This window comes from Leopardus geoffroyi, chromosome C2, assembly GCF_018350155.1.
Source record: "Leopardus geoffroyi isolate Oge1 chromosome C2, O.geoffroyi_Oge1_pat1.0, whole genome shotgun sequence".
Lineage (NCBI taxonomy): Eukaryota > Metazoa > Chordata > Mammalia > Carnivora > Felidae > Leopardus > Leopardus geoffroyi.
In genome coordinates this window covers 146,153,203-146,174,649 of record NC_059333.1, presented here as the reverse complement: position 1 = coordinate 146,174,649, position 21,447 = coordinate 146,153,203, and the positions used below count along the sequence as shown (strand labels likewise).

Sequence of the window (21,447 nt, the reverse complement as noted above, 5' to 3'; positions counted from 1 at the left end):
TTGGTCTGGGTGTTGAAAGGGGTTTGATAGATTAGAGAAAAAAGGGAAAAGAAAGAAGGAAAAAAAAAGGAAATCATTTGAAAATTTGAAAAAATGAATACAGTGAAATACAATAAAATGAAATGATGGAAGTAAAATTGAGTTTGAAAAAATTTACACACAAGTAAAAGATACAGTAGGAAAAAATTAAAAATATTTTTAATAAAAATTGAAAATAAAATAAATTTTTCTCTTTCTGTATTCAAGAAAATGAAAAGAAACGAAAAAGAGAGGAAAAGAAAATTGAGTAGCCAGACCAGCGAACAGACTGAAATACGACTGAAATGACTTTCTTTTCCCTTAGAAGTCAAACTATCAAGTGCTTTATAGTCCATAAACTAAGCAGGTGGAGAGACTTGTGTTCCTGATGAGGGAGGTTGGCCCAGTTGGGCGGGGCTTAGTGTAACGGCTCCGTCCCCCACTAGGTGGCGCTGCTTAGCTTCCTGGGATGGATTGTTGTGGCGCCTGAAGGTGTGTAGGCGCATGCGCAGGAATTGTAAAAATGGCGTCCTCCACTTACTCAGTCTCTAGTGCTCCCTGACCAGCAATTGCGGACCCGTCCTTTGTCTTCAGCTTCCGTCCACTCCCCACTTTTATGCTGTCCGTGACCAAGCTCCAGGCAGCACCTCACTCCTGAGTTTTATCTCAGATGTGGCTTTGTTTCCCAACCCCTTATTTCTGAGGGAGTGCCGCTTTGACCCGCTCCGCCCCTCTGCGGGAGGGTTTCACCAAGCCGTGGCCTTGCCGGCCACACCCAGGAACGTTGGTTCACGGAAACCGTGCTGCTGCAGGTGCCCAGAGACTGCAGCCGGGTGCCAGCCAGCCCCAGGAAAAGTTCGCGAGATAGCGTAGCAGCAGCGTTTCAGGGATTATGGAAAATCACAACACACGTCCGGCGCCAGGCTTCATCCCCAGCGACCTTGTTCCAGCACCAGCGAATGTGGTTGTTCTCCGGGGTCCACTGGCACCTTTGCCTGTGGGGAGTCCTCCCAGCAGGGCAACCGCCTCTCCCCTTGTGGCCCGAAGACCCCGGACTTGACTCTGCTCCTGGGGATTCGCCTTTCTCACCAGAGCTCCACCAGGTAACGAGCTGCAGAGTTTCAGACTCTGCTCCCCCTGTTTATAGAGTCTTAATGGAATTGAAACCCTCTCCTTTCTCCTTTCTCCTTGTTTTGTTCAGGCCCTGCGGTTGTCTCCACTTTTCCACTTTCTCTCCAGCTGCTGTTGGGGGGGGTGCTTTTCGAGTACTCTCCCCCACCCCCCAAATCCATCCTCTCTCTGCAAGCAAAACAGCTCCCTGCCCTCAGCAGCTTCTCTCTCCCCCAGTTCACCTCTCTGCGCCGCGTACCTGCTGAGTTCTGTGGTTCAGGTGGTGCAGATTGTTGTTAATCCTCAGTCAGTTTTCTAGGTTTGTAGGAAGGGTTAGTGTTGATCTGGCTGTATTTCATGGATGCGAGACGCAAAAAAAAAAAAAAACTTCCATGCTGTTCCACCGTCTTGGCTCCTCCTAAGGGTTTCTATTTCTTTGCATCTTTGCCGACATTTGTAATCTTCCGATTTGTTAGAGTAGTTATCCTAATGGGTGTGAGGTTATGTGTCATTACAGTTTCGATCTGCATTTCCCTAACGATTAGTGATGTTGAGCGTATTTTCACCTGCTTATTGGCCCTTTGTAGATCTTCTTTGAAGAAATGTCTGTTCATGTCCTTTCCATGTTAAAGCACTGTTTTATTGTTGTGGAGTTTTAGGAGTTTTGTATGCAGTTTAGATGTTTATCGCTCACCAGATACATAATTTGCAAATATTTTCTCACATTCTGTGGATTGCCTTTACTCTGTTGATAATAGCGTCTTTGTTTTCACAAAGTTTTAAAATTTTTAGTGTCAAATTTGTCTGTTTTTTCTCTTTTTCCATGTGATGTCAAAAGAGTAATAGAGCGTTGACAAAGAATGTTTTAAACTTAACTACTGTGTAAAGAAGGAAATTATACTAAAGTCTATACTCTGAAAAAAGACCAGCCAGTGATCGCATCAGACTCTTAAACGATAGGTTAAATGGAACATGCATCAACCAAAGGAATAAGTGAGATGCTCTGATTGGAGGGTGATAATTTTAAACGTATGCTGCAAATAAGTAAGAAAAAGTTTAAATAGTTCATTGAGATGAATCTCAAAGTTAAATATATCAGATTTCTCTTGTGTACCTCCACCCCACCCTCTCCACCTTACCTCTGAGTTCACCGTTGTCTTCAGCATAGTTCCAAATGAAATTCAACTCCAATATGTATAGCACATATTTTGCTTTCTGCCCATGATTCCTCTGGTTGGTCTGTCTGGAGTTGCACAAGAGTTAACACGTCCTAGAACAAGTTTCAACCAGCCGGCTACCGGAGCTGGGAGATGTTTCTCCTTGGAGGTCCTCGGCTGGGAAATTATAAAACTTATTTTAAGTGCTCCTCAAAATATCTGCTTAGATGGAGTGGCCCAAGGTGGTGCTGAGTTGAGCTGGTGGCCCAACTCAACAGCACAATCTTTCTTTCCTTCTTTATTGTACTTTTACTGGTTCCTAGATCCTGCTTCCTAGAATCAGCCTCCAATGAACTACCTGTAAGACTTTGCTGCAGACTGGGTTTTGGGGTGGGGTAGGGGACCTAAACTAGGATAGTCATCTATCAAAAAGTTCCACCCTTCCTTAGTATCCAACAAATGTAAAGAACTTGTAAAACTCCACACCCAAAAAAGGGAACAATCCAATAAAAATGTGTATTTTTCCAAAGAAGACATATGGATGACCAACAGACACATGGAAAGATGCTCAACATCATTTATTATCAGGAAAATGCAAATCAAAACTACAATGAGATATCACTTGACACCTGTCGGAATGGCTAAAATCTACAACACAAGAAACAGCAGGTGTTGGTGAGGATATGGAGAAAAAGGAACACTTGTGTACTCTTGATGGGAATGCAAACTGGAACAGCCAGTCTGGAAAATAGGATGGAGGTTCCTCAAAAGTTAAAAATAGAACTATCCTACACCCAGCAACTTCACTACTAGGCATTTACCCAAAGAATACAAGAATACTAAAAGGGATACATGCACCCCAATGTTTGTAGCAGCATTACCTATAACAGCCAAATTATGGAAACAACCCAAGTGTCCATTGATGGACAAATGGATAAAGATACAATGGACTGTTTCTCAGCCATAAAAAATTATGAAATTTTGCCATTTGAAACAACATGGATGGAGCTAGAGAGTATTATGCTAAGTGAAATAAGTCAGTCAGAGAAAGATAAATACCATATGATTTCACTCATATGTGAAACTTAGGAAACAAGTGAGCCAAGAGTATAAAAAGAGAGAGGCAAACCAAGAAACAGACTCTTACCTCTAGAGAACAAACTGCTGGTTACCAGAAGGGAGGTGGTTGGGAGGATGGGTTAAACAGGTGATGGGGATTAAGTTGTGATGAGCACTGGGTGTTTTATGGAAGTGTTGAGTCATTAGATTGCACACATGACCCTGTACATTAACTAACTGGAATTTAAAAACATAAAGAGAAGTCCCACACTTCCTTGTAAGTGGTGGAGAAGAACTTCTTTTGTTTTGTTCTGGCAACAGCTGAACATACAACCTCTCAGGCTGTTTTTTGCTTTTTTCTTAATAATCTGTCGGTGAGAAGTCATCTTGTGTTGCTGAGCCTCAACACATGCAGTCCTCCTTTTTGAATAATAACTTACACAAATATGCATAACACTCTTTGTGGAGATTTATAAGAAACGTATTGTTCTGCATCCCGTGCCAGAAGTATGGTGTTAGAATTTCCTATGGTCATTCTAATGCTCATCCATGATTGATAACCATTGATCTAGAGAACTCAATCTACTCTCTTATCTTTGCCCTCCACCTTTTTCATGTACGCCTTATTAACCTTTCAGTACATACTAGGCATTGTGCTGGAAACTGGGGATAGGACAATGAACGGGAACAGGTCCCTTTGGAGGTTCCAAACTTACCTTGATTGCAACTGCTTCCAAGAAACCCTTTCTGATAGTTCTACCAGCATCAGTTTTAACATTGTATTTCTGTGCCCATAAATAAGAAAATCATTTTTGATTTTCTTCCAATAGCTTGGACTCACCTTGATACAGAACTTATCACACTGCACTGAAATGGTTTACAATTCTGTTTCTTCTGCTCTACTGTGAGCTGACCGAGGCCAGGAATTGTATTCATTATTGTTATTTGCCCAATAATGTTGCAAGTAAGTGAAGGATAGTAAGGCAGGACAGGAGCTAGAGAGGAAAGCAGATAGCCCGTCCTGAATGTCCCAGACATTATCCTTAACCTTGGCCTTCTGCAGCATGCTTTAATTCAGATGGAAACTATATATAGTATATATTTATGAGTTGGATACCCTCATATTTAATTCTTCCAACAATCTTGGCTTATACATACTATCATTTCCCTTTTAAAGACAAATAACCAGTGTTCAAATCAGTGAAGTATATCTTGCCCAAGGTCACGCTTCTTGTAAGTAGAGTATCTGAGATCTGAACCCAAAGCTCTTAATGAGAAAAAGACCCAGAATTTTTCTGAACTTGCATCCATGACTGCCGGCATGTGTGCATATATGTGTGTGTAGACTTTCTACTCCATGGAAACTTTTCAAAGGCAGAAATAATATTTGTTTCATCATTTCAGTAAAAGAGTCAGTGTTAACAAAGTTACCATCAGGAGAGGAATAAATTCTTCAAGGGACTGTTCATCTGCTTCTTTTGATTTTTGGCATTAAAGGTCTCTGTAGTCCTGCTAGAAATTTTCCATCAAGGTTATTCTCCAAGTTCTTGTGGATGACTTTGAAATTTAAATTTTCCCATCATCTTCCAGAATGAAGGCTGAAGTTTAAAAGCATATTTCGTTTTTCTCCTTTCCCCTATGGCCTTTGTGTCTCCCTTTTCTCACCATTATCCTTCCCCTTATCTGTGATCTATCTGAGAAATGTTTTACTTGTATCTTCAGCTGACTCTCTTCCTCCCATGTCTCAGTGCTTTAGGTTTCTAAAGCTGCATTTTCCCTGTGGAAATTATGCCAACTATAATTGCCCTGCACTGTTTGGGAAAGGCTTAGATTTGCTTCATAGGTTGTTTCTTTAGCCTTAATAAGTACACTTATTAGCTGGCCACAATTTCATTCTCCCCTCTGTGGGTTGTATTTCCTTGCTCGTTAATGTGTAAATCATAGATTTCTCTAATTACATACTGGTGCCTTTTCCTTTCTGCTCAGAGTTCAAAAATTAGCAAAGGGCTGGGACTCTGATAGAAATGTCTGGAATGGTTTCTTCACACACACTTGAGGATGCCACTGGCACAGAGTAAATTTAACTTCAATGTGTGCATGTTTGTGTGTGGTTGACTGCCCTGAATGTTGTTTGTCTCTGATTCGAGATTAAGAATGTGCCAGCCAGAGTGTATGGAAAAGACATACCTCAAGAACCTGAGACTTGCAAACTCAAAACTAAAAATTCAAATGAAGTAATCAAATATTTGGTAAACACTATAATAATTGTGTCATTTCTCATTAATTTCACTTATCTCGCATCTCCTTATGATCTCTTTCAGATAGTACCAATCTTTGTGTTTGTAGTAAAAAGCTGGAAATAGTTTCTATTTGATCATAAACTTATTTGATTTGAATTGACTGTTGGAAAATATTGGAAGCAGTTTGTGTGTAGAGAAACATTACATATAAAGCTGATTATAATTAGGGTTATTTTTGAAATTCTTCTCATGAATGAGAACCCAAAATACATTGTGTGTTCCTGTGTTAGCACCCCAAAGTATAGTCCTGGGACCAGCAGCATTGACATCCATCTCAGGCCACTCCCCTCCCCCTCAGCCAATCTGGACATACTGAACCATAGTGGGTATATTTCACATGTGTCAAGATCTCTTAGCAATTCCTGGTCTTCAGATTCTCTCAGTCCAGGTGCTTCCCCAGCTAGGGCGTCAGTCAATGAGAAAGCAGAGACAAGTCATGTTGGTTACTTGCAGGTGGAATTCTTGACCCACATGATTATGATCAATGAGCATCATAAAGCAGCTGTTTTAGGTCACTAATTTTTAAAGTGGTTTCTTTCACAGCCTTAGTAATCAAACCACTTTTTGTCTTCTGTGTTTCTACCCATTTTCTCAGAGCCCAGACTTCTTCTATGAAGTATATTATACTCCAAAGTAATTGCTGAAAATACATAGAATTTTTATTCTGAGTAGGGGTTTAAACCATATTGAATCCAAAGCTCCCCCAATTGAGTGATTTCCACAGTTGTGTTTGCATAACATCTATACAAATATTTTTTTCAACTCTTTTTACTACTTAGACTTATCCTAAGTGATACTCACCATGATATCAGAATTTTGATAACTTACTTTGCTTTTTCTAATATTACAAATATTCAAAAATAATAAAAATAAAAGCATACTTATCATTGCTTACTACCAGTGTTACATGCGTCCCAGTTCGGAAAATAATGGTCTGATAGAAACCTGTTATGGGACAGACTCCCTCTGGTCATAGTCTAATTGTGTCCTTGGCCCTTCTCATTTCTGAACTCGAAGGGAAATTATTCCACTGTTTTGCTAGTTTCTTCTTTTTCTTTTGCCTGTCTCTCAAAAAGTACTTGTTGGCTTTCACACTTTGTCCAAATTTCTGCATTGTACTCATTTCACTTCTGACTAAATTCTATACCTTGCCCACCTCTAGTTGGAGAGTCCGCTTGTGATAACTGGTCCCTGGACTCATCTTTACAAAACTTGCCCCTGCCTAAACGCAATTAGAAGGAAATAAGGCAGAAGTGACAAGTGGAATGGATTTCTATACATATAAACAATGGGATGGGTTATATAAACTGTTAAAAATATAAAAAAAAATGATGTTGCAACATAAGGCAACTCAAAGTGTGGTCTAGGGAACATGTATCAGTCGATGAGCTATTTATGACTATCATAAGTTCAAAAACTGAGAATAGGCAGTTAAGACTTTTATAGTGATTTGACATTGTAATGTATTTTATTTAAAAATTATTTATTTATGTATTTATTTATTTTCACAGAGACAGAGACAGCATGATCAGGGGAAGGGCAGAGAGGGAGAAAGAGAGAGAATTCCAAACAGGCTCCGATCAAGAGTCTGACACTTAACCGACTGAGCCACCCAGGCACCCCTAAGACATTTTTTTAAGCTGAAAAACTGGTTCTTTACTACAGATACTCTAAGAAATACTTGTATGATGAACTAAATAGAATAGAAAATGTTATTTTTAAAAAAATTTTTTTAGTGTTTATTTTTGAGAGAAAGAGACAGAGTGTGAGCAGGAGAGGGGCAGAAAGAGAGGGAGACGCAGAATCCGAAGCAGGCTCCAGGCTCTGAGCTGTCAGCACAGAGCTGATGCGGGGCTCGAACTCGTAAAGGGTGAGATCATGACCTGAGCTGAGCCAGTTAACTGACTGAGCCACCCAGGCACCCCAGAAAATGTTCTTTTAAGTAGATCTCAGGAAATTGTAATGGATGGATTTTTTAAAATAATACATCGACATTCTAAAAAAAAATGCAAAAAAGGATTAACATCATCATATATCTATATTCTAGCATTTTTGGTCATTGAATGGTAGGTCATGACCAAAAAAATGCATACCATAGCACAAACTTATTATGAAAGAGAGTGGAGATGTTTCTTTTCCTATTCTTGGCTTTTCTACTCTTTGCTCTCTACTTGAAACTCTGTCAGAAGTTCGGCACTTATAAATGCAAACACCACAGTCTCAGCAACTTTTACAAATTGCTTCTGACTGAATTCTTTTATTAGGGAGCTTTCAATTAAATCCAGTGTTGCTGGAACATAATATTTTTAAACCTTTAGGCAAAGCATAATAAGGCTTAAAACAGAGCTAGAAACACGTTTTGGCATGCTTTGATACTAGATTACCTAAATTTCTGCTTAACAGATGCAATAAAAGATAGTTACTGCCAAGAGGCTCTTGTCTGCCTTCAATAATCTCCAAAGTGATTCTCATAGATCAAATGGGCTCATGAGATACTCAGACATGGAACCCTACTCACACATAATTGAAATTCCACTTCGTAGCCATTACCAATATGATGTAATGTAGCCGAAGGAATGATGGAATTTGATGCCAAATTTAAAGTCAGAGTTCAAATGTGAATTCATCTGCTACTTCTACCTTTACGATTGTTTTAAGAATTCAATATTAGGTATGTAAGAGCCTGAAGACAGATTTTATTTCATATATAGGGTTTTAAAGGAATCCATAACATTTTGTTTAAAAAATTATAAATGCACTTTAATGGAGGAAACAAATCTCCATTTTATATGCTATTCCATTAATTAGGAAACAATTTTACATTAAATATGCTACTCCATTGCATTAAGACCAGCTTGTGGTTGAGATACATGGATATCAGTACTAGTTTAAGGATACATTTCTGACCAAAGTAAGATTTCCTTCTCAAAGTTACTAGTCAGCCTACTTGCAATCTGGCTTTTACACAAACCCACCACAGCAGTATAAAATAGTTTTGTTCTATCTCTTGATAGAAGGTGTGTCCTTCCAAGCAAGAGAGAGCACAAAGTTAGGAAACAATGGCCCAACCTACCACGCATATCACATATTTCTTACCACTATTCTTTGTCCTCATTCTAAAAGAGCATTCTTATATCATTACTAATTATGTTTGCTCAGACCGCCTCTTCTCTGGTTTCCGGCCACCTGAAATCCATCCGCTATGATGCAGCCAGAGTGCTCAACAGAAAACACAAATCATACGATGTAACATCCCTTCAGTACCTCAGCAGTCCCCATTGCTACCAAATAAAATCTGAGCTCTTCAGCAATGCTCACAGGATTCTCCGATGCATAGTCTCTCCTTCTTCTCCAATCTCATCTCCCCCTATTCTCTCTTGATTCTGCACTTGAGGGAGAGTTCCCTGTGTGTTGCAATCCCACAGGCTTCCACATTCTTCTGCTATTGCTCACATCATTCCATCTCTGATGCATTCTTTCCTTTCCTTACTCACCTGGCACATTTGGGGGGGAGGGGTCACAGGGAGAGGGAGAGAGGGAGAGAGAGAGAGAGAGAGAGAGAGAGACTGACTCTCAAGCAGGAGCCCAACGCAGAGCTCCATCCCACAACACTGAGATCATGACCTGAGCTCACATCAAGAGTCTAATGCTCAACCAACTGAGCCATTCACGCACCCTTCACTTGGCACATTCTTGCTTGTCCTTTAAGATATAGCTCAGACATAACTTCTGTAGAAAGTCTTTGGATCCCCTCATACTGGCTTACCGCCCCATCATAACCTTTACACTATGTTTTATTCAATGGGTTGATCCAAAGTTATTACTTTTTTCCAACAACAGGGATTCTCAATATACCCTCCTCCAAGAGAATCTAGGGATACTATTTTGGGAGTCTGAATGTGAGTGGTAAAAAATTTCTTTCTTTCTTTTTACTAACATCCAACAGAAATTTAACCTTTTCTTCAATTATGATTTTAAGCAACAAACCACAGTACTGTTGGGAGTACTGTGTCACCAACAGAAGTTGAAAATAATTCCATACCCCCACACTACAATTGTTGCAGACAATTTAAAATTTCAGAAGTCATTAGACATGCCATTAAATCTTATTTATGGTATTTAATGAAGATCCTCTTACATTACTGTAGCAATTCTTTTAATTTAAAAATTTGATAGTTTTCCCCAATATGCCTGTTTTTTTGTCCTTGAAAACATTTTCTGAGAGGGCATTACCAAATGTTAAAGAGGTGTTTGATAATCGTAAAATTAAAAACCCTAAATAATGCTTCTCTGTTGGCAGTTTGACTATTTTATTGCAGAGTACTAGAGAGTTGAAAACGTAGATGCATATTTTTGTCAAGAATACTCAGCTCTTTATTATTTTCTTTTAATTCAAAATGTTTTTAATGCTTATTTATTTTTGAGAGAGGGAGAGACAGAGCACGAGAAGCCAAGAGGCAGAGAGAGAGGGAGACACAGAATCCGAAGCAGGCTCCAGGCTCTGAGCTGTCAGCACAGAGCCAGACGTGGGGCTAGAACTCAGGAACCATGAGATCATGACCTGAGCTGAAGTCGGATGCTCAACCGACTGAGCCACCTAGGCGCCCCAGCTCTTTCTTATTCTTTAAAACTTTTCATTAGTGTTTATTTTGTATGTGGTTTTTAAGAAGTAACATATTCACAAAATAAAAATGTAAAAAATATAAGGCTACATAATAAAAAGTCTCCTTAGGAAACTAATTTTCTTGGGGTACCTGGGTGGCTATCATTTAAGCATCAGACTTTGGCCCAGGACATTATCTCACAGTTCGTGAGCTTGAACCCCGCTTTGGGTGAGTTCAAGGCCAGCTTAGGGTGAACATGAACCACGCTTCTCTGTCTCCCCTTCTCTCTCACTCCTCTCTCTGCCCCTCCTCGCTCATTTGTGCCCTCTCTCTCTTAAAGAAGAAAAAAAAAGGAGAAAAAGAAAACTAGTTTTCTCCTGTAGAATAAACCAGTGATGAGTTTCTTGTGAATATTTTCAGAGACATTGTATCCCTGTGGGTGTGGGTATGGGTGTGCATGAATGCAAAAGCAAAATAATAAACATATATGAAAACACATATATGCACACACACACCAGATTTTTCTTTTTGCAACTCAGCTTGTGCTATACCACATGTTTTCTGCGTCTTATTTACTAAATAGTAACCATCTTTCATTAATTTAAAATTACTGTTGGAGATCAAAATAAGAACCCCTTGACATTCAATTTTACCTGTTTGTTTCATACTTAAAATAAAATTGTAATCAAAATGAAATAAAGAAAAAAGAAACCTAAGTACAGCTTACCATGCATCATCTCAAGTATTATTTTTTCTTTTTGAGCCTGAAATCTTCAACCAGAGTCTGAGTGCAATGGCCAATAAATGTAAGCAGCTTAAAGTAAATAACATGAGGCGGTGTTCTGGGCAAGCTGACTTTTTTACCGAAATACTTTAAAATTCAGCTCCTCAAAAAGTAAATTGCCCATCATTGCTCAATACCAGGGTTTATCATATTTTCCTAGTTTTACTAATTAAAACCATTGGTAGATTATCATATGTCTACTAAGGAAATTTAATTCAATGTTTAAAATGGTGCAATTAAAAGTAATATAGTGACAGTGCTGGTAAAATAAGTGAAAGAAATTATAGAGGTGCCTGGATGGCTCAGTCAGTTGAGCTTCCGACTTCAGCTCAGGTCATGATCTCGCGGTCCGTGAGTTCGAGCCCCGCGTTGGGCTCTGTGCTGACAGCTCAGAGCCTGGAGCCTGCTTCGGATTCTGTGTCTCCCTCTCTCTCTCTGGCCCTCCCACTCACACTCTGTCTCTGTCTCTCTCTGTCTCTCAAAAATAAACATTAAAAAAAATTTTTTTTAAGAAATTATACAAAATTGCAAAGTGTTTTAAATTGCATATAACAATGAGTCCAAGAAAATAAATTTTCCACTGTGAAATTTGGTAGGTATTTATTGTCTTCTATAAATCAGTTTGCATTTTCCAGAATTTTCTATAATTATGAACAATCAGAAAGATGAGGAAAAACATTCAAATGAATCAACAAAACTCCAAATTGACCGTGCCAAAGATGCAGAGACAGAAAGGCAACAGACCAGAGAAGTTTTATGAAATAACTAAATATAGGCAGAAGTAAAAGGAAGCAAATAAGAAACTCATTCACAAAGCAGACTTGTTTATAGCAGCCGAGACTGCATCCAACTCCCTAAACGAGACAGTGAGAAGTATCGACAGAGAAGACGCCCTGTTTCAGCTGTGTGTGGCAAGCATCCCTCATAGGCCAGTGTCTAATACAGAGCCAGATCTGAGCAGGCAGGGAGGAGAACTCAGGACTGTGGCAGACAGATTTTTTAAATGAGGAAGATAGACACACAGCCAAGCCTCAGGAAAACAATAGCATCCGATGCTTGCTGAATACTTACTATGTACCAGTCACACTTCTAAAGGTTTAACATGCGTTAATTCATTTCACCTTCATAAAATCCATGAGATGGGTACTATCATTTTACTCATTTTACAGATGAGAAGAGCAAGATTTTCAAAACTTAATTGTGAAATCTGAGGCTCAAATACAGGTTGTGTGACCTGAAAGCCTGCACTTTTAACTTCTGTCTCTACCTCTGCTGCTGTGGTTGAGAGGGACATAGGGGGGATTCTCACCAGATGACAGCCTGGTTTTATGACTCAATGTGTTTAGGTCCATTTCTTTTTTAGAAGGATAGGAGACCTCTTGTTTGTGAATATGGGTGGCTGTGTGTGAAGATGATTAAGCTAAAGTTTACTTAAAAAATTTTTTTAATGTTTATTTTGAGAGAGAGTGAAGTCATGAGTGAGGAAGGGGCAGAGAGAGAGAGGGCGAGAGAGAATCCCAAGCAGGCTCTGTGCTGCCAGTGCAGAGCCCCACATGAGGTTTAGATCTCCCAAACAGTGAGATCATGACCTGAGCCAAATCAAGAGTTGGACGCTCAACCGACTGAGTCACCCTGATGCCCCAAATTGAAATTCATTTTAATTCATCAGAGTGTATAAGACAACCTTACTTTTGTAATAACCTAACTGAATATGAGAGAACACCTAAAAATGTCAAGTCTTGGAGGGGAAAATATTTCTGAAATTTTAGGTACAAGTCCTTGGTTATAGCAGGATCTCTTAGAATGGAGAGCTGGATAGTGTGTGCCAATTACAGCTGGAAAGAACCTTCAGTCGTCAATAGACTTCTGGTTTTTTGCTTTGCTTTCCCTGTCATGATGACTCCCCAATGCAGTAAGTAGATTTAGCAAGAAAATTGTCTCAAGGTGGGCTATTCCCATTAGAAATATTGGCACAGGTCTTCCCATAATAGTCTTGCCCACAGGAGATGGCTGATTTCTTCAACACCCATACCAGACAATGGGGAGTGGGACAGTATAGAGCTCTTTGTTCTTGTACCATTTTTTTCTTTTTGTGATTTGTGTTTTTTGGTTTTTTGTGTTTTTTTTTTGAGGGGAGTGGGTTCAAAAGATTGGAAATCAGTTGGGAAACAGAAATTACTGCTTAGAGAAGCCAAAGGTCTTCTCTTTTTGCCTCTTCCCAATTAGCCTTGGAGTACAATGTCTCATTTAAGAAACTTTGTGTAAGGTTTTGAAATTATGAGTGAACATAATTGAGGATTCCAGTTTCAGCTCAGACATGTAGAGAGCTGGAAAGCTCCCCCACATACATCATTGACAATGTTGAAAAGGCTGAGGATTCATGACTCTTCTTGAAACCCTCAGAAAACTGAAGTCACGGGACAACCCACTAAAGTAAAATCTGGGATAACAGGTACCTGTTAAGGAAACCAGCAAACAACCATCTGTTTGCTTAGAGCAGATTCTCTGGATGTTTCCTTTCCTAAAGCTGCTGTAACCAGGAATTGCAAACAATAGAAATTAATTTTCTCATGGTTTGGAGGTTGGAAATCTGAAATCAAGGTGTCCGCAGGGCCATGCTCCTCCGAGTTTCTACAGAAGAATCTGTTCCACACCTCTCTCCCAGCTTCTGGTGGCTTTCGGTAATCCTCAGCATCTCTTGGCTTGTAGCTTTGTCTTTTCAATTGCTGCTTCTGTCCTCAAGTGACTATCTTCCCTTGTGTGTGCCTCTGTGTCTAAATGGCCCTTTTCTTATAAAGGTATCAGTGATAATGGATTTAGAATTTAACATAACCCAGTGTGAACTCATCTTAACTTGAATACATTAGAGATGCTGTTTCCCAATAATGTCACATTCGTAGGTTCTGGGGGAGAGGAGTTAAACATTTCTTTTTGGGGATGGAGTGGTATTTAGTTCAGCCCAGTATACCACAGAAGCCCCATAATAAGATTCAGTTAAGCCTTCAAAATGAGTTGCTAAAGACCCCGTGGGCTACAGCGAGAGTGTGGCCCTGTTGGAGCTGCAGATGTAATGGGATTTGTACCTTCTTGAATGCTTTTCCTCCCTGAACTCCACCTGGGAGGATGAAGGAGTCTCTTGATAAAGTGTCCTTTGTCCTTCACGGTGTTGGCTGGGGGGAAGAAAAAAGCCTCTGCCATAAGTTCCATCCATACCCATCTCTCCTGTGGGGGAAAACAATAAAGAACAAACAAAAATCATTTTCTTTTTTTTTTTTTTTCTCCATTCTAGGGGGTAAGTCTAGGGAGCAGGTCCTGGAATGGGTTCCTCTCTTTAAATTACCTCAGCCTCTGAGTAAGTACTATCTTACTCAGGTTAGTAGAGCAGGAGAGGCATGCTGCCTTGTCTCACCTGCTATTTGTGTTTGTTTCAATGCAAAGAGGCCAAATGAGGAGACTTCCATTGGTGATCCATTGGAAGAGACTTCCATTGGAGATCCTCCCAGAGGAAGGGACATGGGGCTTGCTTGCCCACTTTTTTTTCCTTCCTTGCCCTATCTTTTGTGGTGGTGGAGCCAGAATGTGGTTACAGATATGAAGGAAAGGGTCAGAGTGACATCCTTTGGGCTGGGGATGGAGCATGTGGCTGAACACCAAGCCTTTCAAGGTGGTCCTCCCCAGCATCTGTAGATGGCTTCTTTGGGGACTGGTGCTTTTTATGGAACAGAGGGTTTAAATGGTAAAGGTAAGGAAGCCTTCTACTGCCCTCTTGGCTGAAGCACCTATCTTCCTTGGTTGGGAAGCTATTAGAACAAGCCCCTGGCAAGCAGCAGAGGAAGCTACTGGTCCTAGGATGTCCCTTGTGGTACATGCTGGAGTTGTACTGGCATTCAGCTGACATGCTGGGACAGTCTGGAGAACTGCACAACTGGGCCATCATTGTGAGCCTGGTAAGGCCCTCGGCCATGCAGGAAGGCATTTCAGAAGCCTCTGGTGTGCAGACCCTGAGCTTTCCTGAGACCAAACCATACTAACTATTCAGAATCACCATGGCTTCCCGCCATCTACACCACTTAGCTTACTTCCACCTCTTCTGCCACACGGAGCTTTTGCTCCAGGAGAGCCAGCCCAACCAACCACTTTCCTTCTTCAGGAAGATGTTCCTCACAGGTCAGGTTTCCCTGACCACCAAAGCTGGACAGAGACACATATCACACAACCCATGTGGCAAAGGCTCTGGAGTCACAAGTAGTGCTGAGTTCTACAACTCTACTTCCTGTGTCAGCAGCCAAAAGGCAGTGAGGTTCCTGAGCTCCAGTGACATGGCCTTCTTGTTACTCTATTTCAATAGCACTCACAAAAAGTGTCTAGAAGGCCAAACTTCCCCAGAGGCTTGGAGGAGTTCATGGAAAGGGAAATTCCTCTTGCAGAGGATCTGGAAAGCAGGTAGTGTCATGCCTGAGGTTCCTGGCCCTTCCCTGGAACATGAAGGACCTGAAACTAACCAGGGTCCCCCAACCCTTTCCACATCAGCTTCTGCCAGCTGGGCTGCAGTCACTGGATCATTGCTCCCCATCTCTACACCCCAAACTCCTGTAAGGGAACCTGCCCTCAGGTACTACTAGGTTGTAGTCTCAATTGTACCAATCATGCCATCAACCAGAACCGTGTTAATGAGCAGGTAGACCAGCGTGTCCCTCACCCCTCCTGTGTCCCTTGTATGTTCCCATTAGCATCCTTCTGATGGAGGCAAATGGGAGTTTCTTGAAGAAGGAGAATGAGGATGTGACTGCACATGCAACTGACAGCATGGTGCAGCTAGCCCAGGGTTCCTGAGAAACTGGAGAAGGGTTTCTCCATAAACAAATATCAACGTTAGCACCACAGTGATTCTCTGTCCAATCTGTGGGTTCTGTTCCTTGTCTTAATTGTTGTCTTAAGTCTTTCCCCCCATTTATGAGCTCCTCATTTTATTTAAAAAAAAAAAAAAAACCAGTTCTGATACCAAGCATCAGTAGGTTCTGGCCCTACTCAGAGGTAAAGTGTTTCTTTGGAAATGCCCTTTCTATTTTCTTGTGTCTTTCATTGTGACTTTGCCAAAAGTGACCAATCTGTGATAGCAGAATTTTCAGAATTGTCCCACCAAAGCTTGGGGAAGGTGGGATCTTCTTAGCATCCATCTTCTGAGGCTTGCTACCAGAGCTGATGAAGAGAGCAACTTGGGATTTTATCCTCCTTTTCTGTGCATCCTGTAGCCTCAAACTTAGTACCTAATCAGAAAGGCTGTCTGCCTCTGTGCTTGGCTGTCCTCCAACTCTAATACAACTTTTCTGGAACGAACCAGAAAACTTTTTGGCAAAGATTCCCAGAAATATCTTTTAGGGCAACAGAGGAAGGAAATTTTTTCCTAAGCTATCAGGGCTCTTCCTCTCAGCCTCTGAGCCTGAGGAAGTATGCAGATTCCTTCCTATCTTGAATGAGGACAGGAGCCTTCAATAAGGGCATAAGGAAATGAGTGTGGAGCTGGGGGGCCTTCACTTCAAAACCGCCACATCTATGAACAGAGGAAGAGTGGTCATTGCAATCAGGGTTATGTGTGTGTAGCAGGCAGTCATTTAAAAGTTTCTATATAACAACAAATTCCACAGAGTAATCTCTTGTTTTATGTGATACCTGTGTGGGGTTAATCACCTCACAAAGGAAGTTCCCTGGTGGCTTAGAGGCTGGGAGGTGGCCTGACTGAAGGTGGAGAGGGTAGAAGACTGCAGATGGGAAGCTGGATGGTTGTGACTGGTCTGTTTGTGCGTTCAGCTTGGCTCTGGGCATGGGTCTCTGAGGGAGATGGGTCTGCTGTCTTGGGATGCATGGAGTTCTGCCCTGAATGGAATGGGTATTTGCAGGGTAACTCTTCTCTACTGTACTAGTGTGAAGTGATGGAGACTGGGCCGTGTTGCACATAAATCATTTTGTTGTTGTTAATGAACAAAAAACCTAGAGCAAAGGTATACATTTTGATAGATAAAGAAGTTGAATTTTAGAAAGGAAAAAATGTTTAGCAAAGGGTATGCCTAAAGTGAGGATCCAAGATCTTTTCACTGCTTGTCCAGCACTTTCCCCAGTATTTTGCAATATACCTGTAAGAATAAAATTATATTGGTCAAAGGCCAGGTAATAGTAAATTATTTTGGATCAATAATGTATCTTTTCAGGTCATATCAGTGGACCCAGCACGATATAAGAGGCAAATCTTTGGCTTTGTATATAGCTGATTCTGAGCTTGGATCCTATCTATATTAGGAAAACATGGCCAAGTCATGTAACTTTTCAAAGCCCCAATTCCCTCAGGTTTAAAATGTGGCAGGACCAAGGCACCTGGTGGCTCAGTTGGTTCAGCATCTGTTGATTTTGGCTCAGGTCATGATCCCAGGGTCATGGGAATGAGTCCCGCATTGGGTTCCATGCAGAGCATGGAGTCTGCTCGAGATTCTCTCTCCCTCTCCCTCCCTCACCTTCTGCCCCTCTCCCCCACTTGCTCTCGAAAGAAAGAAAGAAAGAAAGAAAGAAAGAAAGAAAGAAAGAAAGAAAGAAAGAAAGAAAGGAAGGAAGGAAGGAAGGAAGAGGCAGCACCTGTCTTGCATGATTGTGGAAAGATCAGTGGTCATAAATAATAGATGCTACTAGATTTATAAGCAGCTCAGAATGGCAGATTCCATTCTCCTTGATGTGAAAAGAGTTGAATGGCCCAGATGATTTGGGGAAAGGGTAATAGTAAAATTTTCGGCCACTCTACTGAGGAACCAAATTAGGGGAGAGGCAACAGCAAGGGTGTTAGAAGACCTTTCATGCGTGTGGATGGGAGAAGGTATGACTGCGTTCAGATCAGGAAGTTTTCCGTCTACTTTGCATCAAGCCATGGGAAGATTAAACGTAATGCTCATATAATTCCCTGATCTTATTTCATGCTAAAATGTTGTCATAAACCAGAACCTACTAGAATGTGACATCCTTGTAGACAAGAACCATGTCTTTTCTATTTATCATTAAAATATTTATGGAGTGTCCATGTGCCAGGGACTGTTAAATGAATGAATCCATGAAAAGTTATGCCTGTCTATTTGGTAGCTAGATCCTTTCTTTCCAGAACAAATCACAGAGATGATTGAAACAGCAAGTTATTTCTGGGATGGAAAATGTGAATTGTGTTGGGTTTCTGTGACCAAAGTGATTAGAATGAACGCCCAATGTCCTCTTCCACAGAAATGACAAAATACCAGGCCATGTAAGATAAACATTTGAAAAAAAAAAATGGGAAGAAAATTACCTCTCACATTGGTATTTCCCAAAGTCATTGTAGAAGAGGAGACCTTAGAACTCAGGGGTTAAGAGTTTGGATCTGTTTTAATTTTTTTAACATTTATGTATTTATTTTGAGAGAAAGAACACATATGTGCAAGTGGGGGAGGGGCAGAGAGAGAGAGAGGGAGAGAATCACAAGCAGGCTCTATGCTGTCAGCACAGAGTCTCATGTGGGGCTGGAACCCACAAACCACGAGATCATGACCTGAACTGAAATCAAAAGTTGGACACAACTGACTGAGCCACCCAGGCCCCGTGGATCTGTTTTTAAAAGCATACTCTAGCCCTTCCTAGATGTAAGTCCATGGTTAGATCATCTAACGTTCTAAGCCTCATCTGGAAAATGGAGGCAGTGGCAGCACCTACTGCAGAGCAGTCTTGTGAGGGTTGTGTGACCTCAAGTATGTGGGGCGTGTGGCACAGATCCTGGCACAGAACAAAGGTTCAGTGATGGGGACTCTTGCCCTTACAGCCATACCTCATGTCATTGGTTCTGTTAGGAATGAGGGGTCTGGGATGTGGGTGTGGAATCCACTGGAGACTAATTCCACAGTGCCACCTGGTGACTGCTTTATCACAAGAGTAACCTGCAACGTCCTAAGGGTAGGAGAAAATTCTTGAGACGGTAGGCAGCTCCCCCCATTTCTGAGGATTTAAATGAAAAGATAGCCTTTTGATATATGGAAGACTTTTTCATCATTATTGTGAATAATTTTACTTACTGAAAATCCAAACATAGCCCATCTTCTGAGATTAAGTTTGAGCTATATTACTTTTCACTTCACTAACTTTGGAAATCAGAGAAAAGAATTATCTTTCTCAGCATCCCTTTACAAAAAAGCACTATAGAATGTCAGTTTTATTGAAATTGTTGAGAATTGGAGGAACACTCACTTCTTAGAATAAGTTATAAAGTTTATAATTTGTAAACTATAAAATACATAGATATGAGGTAAAAAAAAATCATGGTTATTTAATGCACCAGGGACACCATTATAAATGTAGCTTGTTTCTTCACTCTCTGGTCTTTTTTTCTCTTATCTTTATGTTTTGAAACCAAGGATTCTTCAGCATACTTTTCAGGAAGTTCCCAAATATCCTGCAATTTGAAGTGAACATTTTGTGCATACAGGTAGTGGTGCTGGTATTATTATCTTCTTCAAAATCTGTCATTCCTAAAAAACAAACAAAAAACAAAAAGGAACCATTGCGGGCCACCTGGGTGGCTCAGTCATTTAATTGTCAGACTCTTGACTTTGACTCTGCTCATGATCTGACCATTTGTGAGTTCGAGCCCCACCTAGGGCTCTGCTCTGACAGTGCAGATTCTCTCTCCCTCTTTCTCTGCCCCTCCCCTGCATGCACACTCTCTCTCAAAATAAATAAATAAAGTTAAAAAAATAAAAAAGAATGATGCTCTAAAAAGAACTCTGATGGAACATAAGTAAAATTAGTTTAAAGGTCTTCATTCCATTCTTATTTTCTTATACTCTCCAATAATTCCATTCTTGTAGGTTTCTCTTCCTTCTTCTTCTGCCAAGAAGTACAACATGAACTGCTACTCATACAGGGAAAAGTATATACGCAATACATTCTTAGATCCTGACACTGGTTCATTAGCTTTTTCCATATCCTCTCTTGGATGCTTAGAGTATAAAGTATGAAGATGTCATATGGGAAATGACCTTGATGCAGTAGGAGCCTTCATGTACATTGTCATGCAAGTTATACTAGAGGTCACAGAACAGAAAGGTTCACAGGTCAAATGCTGAAAGCAAGGGCTTATTAAATCCACTAAAAACCCATGGCAAGAAGCAAGAGGAAAGCCACGGGTAAGGTTAACTCATTGAGGATAGGGTTCAAGAGGAGTGGAAGGCCACAGAGTTAAAAGTTCTGCAATGTTCAGGGGCACCTGGGTGGGTCAGTCAGTTAAGCGTCTGACTCTTGGTTTTGGCTCAGGTCATGAGTTTGTACTCTGTAGGATCGAGCCCCGAGTTGGGCTTTGTGCTGACAGCATCGAGACAGCTTGGGATTCTCTCCCTGTCTCTCTGCTCCTTCCTTGCTTGTGCTCTGTCTCTCTCAAAATAAATAAACATTAAATTAAAGAGTTCTGCAGTGTTCATATATCCCACCTCTCCCTCCACTACATCATCCTTCTCCACTGATTGTATGTTGCAAGGCAGGCCACAGAAGGAAGAAGCTAGTGAAATAGGCTCCATCTGAAAGAAGGGCAGGTAATTGAAATTCACCGATTAGCCTGATAGGCTGCTATCTGTGCCTGAGGGTGACTAAATTAAGACCTCAAAAATATTGAGTGCCTCATATTTCTTATGTATATTTAGTGTATCATGAATACATGGTACTTCATGTATATTTAGTGCATCATAAATATATAGTGTTTCCTTGATCTTTCCATTTCTATTTTTGTTCATGCTCACATACCTTACTTATTTTATGTCTTAAAGTCTATTTTATGTTTACTTCATTTGCTGTGTTTAACACATTGCATGAATTTCATTTAACTCACTTGTTTCCTTGCGTTCTGTAGAATTAGGTATTCTCGAACAACAGCAGATACGTATTACAGCACGCAATATTTGTGGCCCTTGAATAGGTTAGCTTAGATGATTCTGGGCCACAGAAGTATAGTTTCTGCTATTTGCTCACCAGTGTTCTCCATCACGTGAGAAATGGACACTTTTTAAAAAAGAATTTTTTTAAAGAATTTTTTTTTAATCTTTATTAATTTTTGAGAGACAGAGTGTGAGCAGGGGAGGAAGAGAGAGAGAGAAGACACAGAATCTGAAGCAGGCTGCAGGCTCCAAGCTGTCAGTACAGAGCCCGATGCGGGGCTCTAACTCGCCAAGGGTGAGATCATGACCTGAGCTGAAGTCGGCCGCTTAACTGACTGAGCCTCCCAGGTGCCCCTATTTTTTCTTAATGTTTATTTATTTTTGAGAGAAAGAGAGTGAGCGAGCACAAGTGGAGGAGGGACAGAGAAAGAGAGGGAGACATAGAATCCGAAGCAGGCTCCAGGCTCCAAGCTGTCAGCAAAGAGCCAG

At 40.8% G+C, this 21,447-nt stretch overlaps 1 long non-coding RNA gene across 1 annotated transcript in view; it reads left to right on the top strand.

Annotated features, from left to right (window-relative positions):
* The first annotated feature begins 420 nt into the window (after positions 1 to 420).
* LOC123575733 overlaps positions 421 to 21,447 on the top strand; it is an 88,909-nt gene continuing 67,882 nt past the window's right edge. The window contains exon 1 of the long non-coding RNA XR_006700960.1: positions 421 to 1,121. This is a non-coding gene — a long non-coding RNA (uncharacterized LOC123575733). The remainder of the gene's footprint in view (positions 1,122 to 21,447) is intronic.